This window comes from Pongo pygmaeus, chromosome 15 (assembly GCF_028885625.2).
Source record: "Pongo pygmaeus isolate AG05252 chromosome 15, NHGRI_mPonPyg2-v2.0_pri, whole genome shotgun sequence".
NCBI classification, from domain to species: domain Eukaryota; kingdom Metazoa; phylum Chordata; class Mammalia; order Primates; family Hominidae; genus Pongo; species Pongo pygmaeus.
In genome coordinates, this window is record NC_072388.2 from 91,298,321 (window position 1) to 91,306,550 (window position 8,230).

Consider the following 8,230-nt stretch of genomic DNA (forward strand, 5'->3'; position numbering starts at 1 on the left):
CACCTGAGATCAGGAGTTCGAGACTAGCATGGCTAACATGGTGAAACCCTGTCTCTACTAAAAATACAAAAAAATTAGCCGGATGTGGTGGCACATGCTTGTAATCCCAGCTACTTGGGAGGTTGAGGCATGAGAATCGCTTGAACCCAGAAGGCAGAGGTTGCAGTGAGCCAAGATTGCCCCACTGCACTCCAGCCTGGGTGACAGAGTAAGACTCTGTCTCAAAACAAAAACAAAAAAAAAAGAAAAAAAAAAAAAAGGAAAGTTCACACAATTGTGGGAGCTTCTTTCCCCAGTAAGAAAGCCCCTTGAGTGTTGAGTTGAGTCATCATCTATCAGTGGGTTACAATGGGACTAATGGCCTCCCCACAACACTTCCTCATCCTTAAAGCTGTCAGTTTTCAGGCTGCTGCAGTAATAAGGCTTTAGTCATGGATGCTTTAGCATCTGCAAATCTTTCATCTCATTTTATCCACACAAGATCCTGGTGGTATTATCGTCACTGAACAAATGAGAAAGCTAAATATAATTTAGAATGCATTTAGCTGCAAGAAAGAGAATAATGAACCCAGAGTGACTTAAACAGCAAGGAATTGATCTCCTTGAAAAGTAGTCCTGCTGGCTGCAGGGCTGGTTAACTCAGGAGCTCCACCACACCCAGCCCCAGCTCCTCATGGTCATAAGGTGGCTGCAGCAGTTCCGGGCATCCAAGTGTCTTCCTGGAAGGCAGGTTCTCCCGTGGGGCTGTGGTATCAAGGGAAGAAAGCCTTTCTCAGCATCCCAGTGGTGTCTTCCCTTCATTGGCCAGGATTGAGTCCTGTACTCAGGTCTCAGCCAATCACTGACAGAGGGGCGGAGTTACCATGGCTGACTTGGACTAGTCCTTCTCCATACCCTGGGGCTGGGAAGGTGAACCTCCAACCATATCAGCAAGGAGGACAGGCACAGCAGTACTGACTATGAGGAGGTGGCCCAAGTGTCTGCATAGGGAGGCCCAGAGAGGGACACGGTTTGCCTAAGCTCACCCTGCCAAGGCTGGACTGGAATATTAGGTTCTGCCTGCCTCTTGATGTTTTCCAAAGACCCCTGCTGAGTCCTTAGAATGGGGTAATGCCTTTATATGGCCGTCAACTTGGAAGGAGCCTCCAGGGACTTCTGAGCCAGCCTCCCTCTGACTGGGAGTTGAAGTGGGTTGAAATTGCTCCCTACAAAGAATTGCCTCGCTTCTTCCCGAAGACTGTCACGGCTCCCAATGCCCTGAGGTCCAACTAGTCCATTCCTTTTATTGCACAGATGGGAATACTGGGGTGGGGCAGGAGCAAGGGCTCAAGGTTGCAAAGTGAGGTGACAATAAATTGCCCTCTCTACTATTCCTGGTTGTTTTGTGGGTGGACACAAACAAAAGTTAGCAAGAATGGGAGACACTTTAGCATTTGAAAGCATCAAGTATAGAGCTGGACTTGGGGCTCAGCCACCCACCAGGTAGGTGACCTTGAGCAAGTTACATAACCTTTCTGTTCCTCAGTTTTGTCATCTGAAAAATGGGCATAACAGTAGGACTGCTTCCTTGGCATGTTGTAAAGAATAAGCGAGTCCATGTAAAGGGCTTGGCACATTTAGTGAGCTCTATAATTACTGCGCTCCTACTGGGCACCCAGCATCACGTTATATGTCCTGCAATCCATCTAATCTCTATGCCTCCTCTGTTATTAGCAGATTTGTTTTACAGATGAGAAAATGAAACCACAGAAATGTCAAGTGACTTACACGAGTCCCTTGGCTGAGGCCATATTGAGTTTCAAACCCACATCTGGCTGCCTCCAGAAGCCCAAGCTCTTAACTGCCTTGCCATTCTGTCCCCGCCACATGGCGTTCTGCTTGTTGGTTCCTCTATGGCAAACAAAGAAACCTAGGCCCAGGGAGGTCAAGCCATTGTTCACAGTCACCCAGCTAGTAAATGAAACAGGAATTAGGATGCACCAGCCCTTCCATGACCCCACACTTCCTCTACAGGGACAGAAGTTCTGTAGCATCCTGCAGCAAGATTGGTCTCAGCCACCCTATCAGGCAGTTCCTCCTTGTGTCAAACCAAGATCTGTCCTGCTTTAGTTTATGCTTATTTTCTTTTGCTGCATTCTTGAAAGAGGCCTTTCTCTGGTCTATTTGAATCTTTAGCTTATGACCTACCTGCCTACTGCCCAGCTCTGACCTGTCTGTCCCCACATGTCCACTTTGGCACCTCTCCTTGAGATGAGGCTAAGGCTTCATGAGCCACCTTCAGGGACGAGTGGCCCAAGGGTCTCTAGGGAGTGTCACTCCTTCCACAGTCTCTGCTGAGCCTCAGTGGGATCTGGTTTTTTTCTCAGGCCTGGCAGTGAAGTGCCTCCTTCCTGATGTCTTTTGTCCATACTTCTCCAGACTGCCACCTTCCCACATTGCTGGAGATTCGTGTGCTCTTTCTGATATGTGATCTGGGGGTGGGCGAGAGTGTCTTCTAGACCTGCTCTGTCCAATGAGGTAGCCACTAGTCATGTGTGGCTATTTAAATTTAAATTAATCAAAAGTAAATAGAATTTGAAATTCAGTTCTGTAGCCATACTAGCCACACTCAAGTGCTTGGCAGGCCTCCGAGACCAGGGGGCTATGATATTGGACCCGGCAGATACACAACATTTCCATCGTTGCAGAAAGCTCTAGAGGACAGCCCTACCAGTGCTTCTCAAACTCAAAATCATTGAGTTTGCCCAAGGTCACCTACCTGGTGGGTGGCTGAGCCCTGATTCTAGCTCCATAGTTAGCGCTTTCAAACTCTAAAGTGCCTCCCATACATACTAACTTTCGTTCGTATCCCCCTACAAAACCTCCAGGAATGGCAGAGAAGACTTGTTAAAACACCTCATGCTGTGGGCTTCACCCTAGAGTCTGCGCCTCAGTAGGTCTTGGCAGAGTTGGAGGATTATTTCTAACAGTTTCCTAGGTGAGGCTGCAGCGGCCGGGCTGGGGACCCTGCTTCGAGAACAGCTGCTGTTCACCCAGCACTGGGAGAGTCTGCTGAAAAGGCTTCGTGTGCTGATCTTGATCTGAGTGTGGTGAAGAGTCACTGGGGACACAACTTTTTCAGCTGAGGTTAGAAAAGGAGACTGAGACCAGCTTTCCAAAAAGCGAGCATTGGCTGGACAGTGGGGTACTTGGATGTGCCCGAAAAACCCCAAAACCCAAACAAACAAACCCAAAAGAATAATCCTGGACCCCCAGGGATTGTCTGGGCTTTGTTTCCACTCGTCTGTAATTTCTGAGAGAAAACGACTTCAGTGTCAACCCTGATCACTCTCCTTCTTCAGTGACAAATACCAGGCAAGGACCACACCCCAGTGTCATCTCAGACATTAGTCCTTGGTTCCAGTTTTCCTCCCACCTTCAACTTTCTCAGACCTGCTGATACTCAGCATCTTCTTTCTTGGAGAGAGTGTGTTGGGGACAGGAGGCAGTGCACTGGATTTGGCGTTATAAGATTTGAATTCAAGTAGCTGTGTAAGCTTGGGCATTGCCCCTCTGAATTTCATTTCTATAGAGGCAATAATCTTATTTATAAAACCACATTATGTTATGCTCACTTGATATCATGTGTGAATTCTTGTTTGTAAATCACAGAGTACTTTCTAAACCTCAGGTCCCATAGGTTGGTATGTAACTTTTATAGCACACGCTAAACACACACACACACACACACACACACACACACACACACACACACACACATATTTTTGAGACAAAGTCTTGCTCCTTTGCCCAAGCTGGAATGCAGTGATTCAGTCATAGCTCACAGCAGCCTCAACCTCCCAAGCTCAAGTGATCCTCCTACCTTACCCCTTACCCTCCTGACTAGCTGGGACTACAGGCACATGCCACCATACCCAGCTTGTTGTTTTTGATGTTTTTATTTTTGTAGAGATGGGGTCTCACTGTGTTGCCCAGGCTGGTCTTGAACTCCTGGGCTCAAGCAATCCTGCCACCTCGACCTCCCAAAGTGAACACAGGTTATATTTGATCAGAATTATTTGTTTCTATGCACATCTCTTGACAGCCTGGGAGCTTCTTGAGGCAGGGCTGTATTAATCTTTTTTTTTTTTTCTTTTTTTTTGAGATGGAGTCTCGCTCTGTTGCCCAGGCTGGAGTGCAGTGGTGTAATCTCGGCTCACTACAAGCTCTGCCTCCCAGGTTCACACCATTCTCCTGCCTCAGCCTTCCAAGTAGCTGGGACTACAGGTGCCCACCACCATGCCTGGCTAATTTTTTATATTTTTAGTAGAGATGGGGTTTCACCACATTAGCCAGGATGGTCTTGATCTCCTGACCTCATGATCTGCCCGCCTCGGCCTCCCAAAGTGCTGGGATTACAGGCGTGAGCCATGGCGCCCGGCTGGCTCTATTTATCTTTGAGCCCCCTAGTGCTTGATTTCAGGCCCAAGCAAATATTTATAAAAATAATGATTATCATACTAAAACATCCTGCATTTATTGTATGTCCAGCACTGTTCTAAAGTATTGATTCATTTAATTCTTACACCACCCCCAGAAGATATTGCTATTATGAAATTACATATAATAGGTGCCCAGTAGACATCTATAAAATAGTGGAGGGCAGCACTTCTCCAACTTTAACATGCACAGGAACCATCTGGGAATCTTGATCTTGTTAAAATACACATCCTGGCTGGGAGCCTATATCCCAGCACTTTGGGAGGCTGAGGCAGGAGGATTGCCTGAGCCCAGGAGTTCGAAACCAGCCTGGGTAACATAATGAGACCCTGTCTGTACAGAAAGGATGGCTAATTTTAATTTTTTTGTGAAGACAGGATCTCACTGTGTTACCCAGGCTGATCTATTAGCTAGATGTGGTGGCACGCACCTGTAGTCCCAGCTACTCTGGAGGCTTAGGTGGGAGGATTGCCTGAGCCTAGGAGGTAGAGGCTGCAGTGAGCTGTGATTGCACCACTGCACTCCAGCCTGGGTGACAGAGCAAGACCCTGTCTCCAAAAAAACCCCAAGCCCCCCAAAACAACACGCCGTGACTCTGCAGGCCCCGAGTGGAGTCCTGTATTTTCAGCAAGCTCTCAGGTGATGCTGTGGTCAGCAGACACCATCAAAGGTCTAGATCATTTAACATTTTCTCAAATAGAAAAACCTCCAGTCCCCTGTGGGACAGAGGCAGGGGTGGGAAGCACACTGGGAAAAATAACTCACCTCTTACTTTGGGAGTGAGAGGATTACAGACCCTCAGGACTGACATTCTTTGAGGGGACCGGGAAGTCAGTCCACCAAAGGCAGCTTTTCAAGTCTCGTTGGAACAGCCTGTTCTGGCGGTCTGCAGGAAAGAAACAGGGCAAACATTTTCCAACATTAGGAACAGAGCTTCGGACTGGGGCCACGTGTCTGGGCTTAACACGGTGCCTGGAAACAGCTGCTAAATTGCCTGGCGTCTCCCATCCAGAGGGGGCTAGGAGCCCTTCCGAAGGCAGCACCGGTACAGGTGGAACTGAGGCCAGCTCCCCTAGAGGGTGGATGGCTGCCCAAGGGCAGTGGAAGGGGGTGTGCAGATGAAACGTGGCCTTCGAGTCAGACAGAGCTGGCTTCAAATGCAGCTTTGCCACTTACTAGCGGTATAACCAGAGGCAAGTTACTTCTCCTTGCAGTTTTGTTTTCTCATTGCAGCCCGGAAATAATACCAACCACACGGGTTTGGCTAGGGAATGGAAACCCCTGGAGAACTTCAAACAGAGCTACTTTAATACAGGGAATTGGTTACATGAGTGAGGGCAGAGCTTGGAGGCCAAGTAGGGGAGGGCGAGGCAATCCAGAGACCAGCAGGAACACAACTGTGAGCTGGGGGCTGCAGGGAGGAGGTGGTGTTACTGAAGCCCAGGGGTCAGGTCATCAGGTGGGGGCTCGACCCACAGGGGGCTGGTCCAGTGGCCACACACAGCTCTTGCCTGGGTGCTGTCTGAGGCAGAGAGGGAGGAGGAGAAATAGCTCAGCTTCTCCCTGTCTCCCACCCTCCAATCTCCCACCACTGCCTCCATGGGCTGGACCCACCCAGCAGGAAGCTGAGAAATGCAGCTGGCAGGGGAAGTGGCTGAGGGCCAGTAGGCTCAGGACCTGCACAGGATGGATGCCTTGTGTAAGGCGTCGGCAGCACATTGTTCGGCTCATCGACAAAGCAGGTGCCCTTTCCTGTGCCCTGGAAACAGCCAGCCTCCCTGGGTTAACCGTGTCTTCTGTGATGACGCTTTGGCCATCTGCAGTTTCTCTCTCAACATCCCTGTGTGTTGGGAGCTCCAGGCTCTGTAACGCAACTGACTTCTTTTCCTCCGGCCTTTTGGGATCCTGGGATGTGTAGGGGAGGATTCTTCCAACCAAAAGACCACCAGGGGCCAGGGGAAGTGGCTGAGGCTGAATGCAGGGATGCTGGCAAAGGGTGAGGGCCTGGACAGGCTTGACTGTGTTGTTTGTCCCTTCATTGGTTCATTCATTCATTCATTCATTCATTCATTCAACTCTTAACAGTCAGCTATTGATCTAGAACCACACTAGATGCTGGGACTGCAGATGGTGTCCCAGTCTGGTGGGTAAGACATGCTTGTAAATTTCAGTCAGGGCTATTTTGGTTGTAATAAATAGAAACCCATTCAAAAAATGCAAGTGAGAAGGAGTTTTCTTGAAAGGGATTAGGGAATCAGATGGAGTTAATTGAGGAAGTGCAGGTGGGCCTCCCCTGAACTGTCCTCATCCTCTCTGCCTCTCTGAGCTCCACCCACCTCTGCAAACCAGATCACATGTTGTTTCTGCTCCCCTAACTTCTGGGTGACTTTTGACTCCAAAGGGTGTCAACTGGGTCAGACCACGACTCCTTGAGAGCATGTAAGTCCAGTGCATTCTTACCAATTCACTAAAATTGGTGGCCCCTTAGGTTAAATTATTGAGAGAACTTAACCCGATCAGCTCACTTGAGTCAGACTTCCTGTCCCATCAGGGTGGCTGGGACAGGCCAGGTAGTGGGGACAGGGCAAGGGTCTTACAGCTTGCCCTTTGGAGAAGCAGGATCTGAGAAGAGAGTTATGGGCAGGGCAGGCAATGAAACATCTTTCCTGCTGGAAATAATTGTAATCTGGCCTAAGGGGAAAATGGATTCAAAAAAGCATTTAAAATAATAATAGTGACCATTTATCAAGACTTTATGTGTCAGACACTGGAAAGTGCTTTTTATACATTTACCTCTTTTAACCCTCAGAAGCCATTATTATTATTATTATTATTATTATTATCCCCATTTGCCGATTTTACAGATGAGGCAGCTGAGATGTAGGAGGTTAGATAAGGTTGCCTGGAGTCAGATGGTGGAGGTAGCAGCAGCAGGCACAAAACTGTCACTTTGGCAATTTTGTTCCAAACTTGGAACAATACAGAGCTTAGCATGGCCCTGCGCAAAGATGACACACAAATTTGTGAAGCATTCCATATATTTAAAAAATTTTCTTTAAAAAATTTCTTGGCTGGGCGTGGTGGTTTATGCCTGTAAGCCCAGCACTTTGGGAGGCCGAGGCAGGTGGATCACGAGGTCAGAAGTTCAAGACCAGCCTGGCCAACACGATGAAACCCCATCTCTACAAAAAATACAAAATTTAGCCGGGCATGGGTGCGCCTGTAATCCCAGCTACTCCAGAGGCTGAGGCAGGAGAATTGCTTGAATCCGGGAGGCCGAGGTTGCAGTGAGCCAAGATCACACCACTGCACTCCAGCCTGGGTGACAGAGCAAGACTCCCATCTTGAAAAAAAAAAAAAAAAATTCTTGTCTCTGAGCCATGTACCCTAGTCCTGTGCTTGGCAGCTTCCGTGGAGAGCAGAAGCCGGCGATCGGGCCATTTTCTCCCCCACGACCTCCAGGAACGCTCTCCAGACAGACATTTTCCTTTTCTGTGGCTGCAGAGATCACCAGCCGCCTTTGGCAGGACCTCTCTCTCCCTTTCCCTCCTTTTGTTAAAGGATTTCAGGCGCACGGACTTGGGGGGCTGATGTCCCCCATTTGATGGCTCGCTGTCACCACCCATCTGGACTCGAATCCTCTTTTGGGATTATCGTGGTTGTGTCTTTCTCCTTTCTCCAGGTCTAATCCTAGTCCCCTCCCCCATAGGCATCCGCTCCAGGGTAAACAACACAGGTTCTTCCAATTTCC

The 8,230-nt window shown here is 48.7% G+C and overlaps 1 non-coding gene across 1 annotated transcript; it reads left to right on the forward strand.

Moving 5' to 3' along the window:
• Window positions 1-7,419: 7,419 nt before the first annotated feature.
• Window positions 7,420-7,522, forward strand: LOC129013357 (U6 spliceosomal RNA). Its single transcript, XR_008493848.2, has one exon. It is a non-coding gene; the product is annotated as a U6 spliceosomal RNA (small nuclear RNA).
• The last annotated feature ends 708 nt before the right edge of the window (window positions 7,523-8,230 follow it).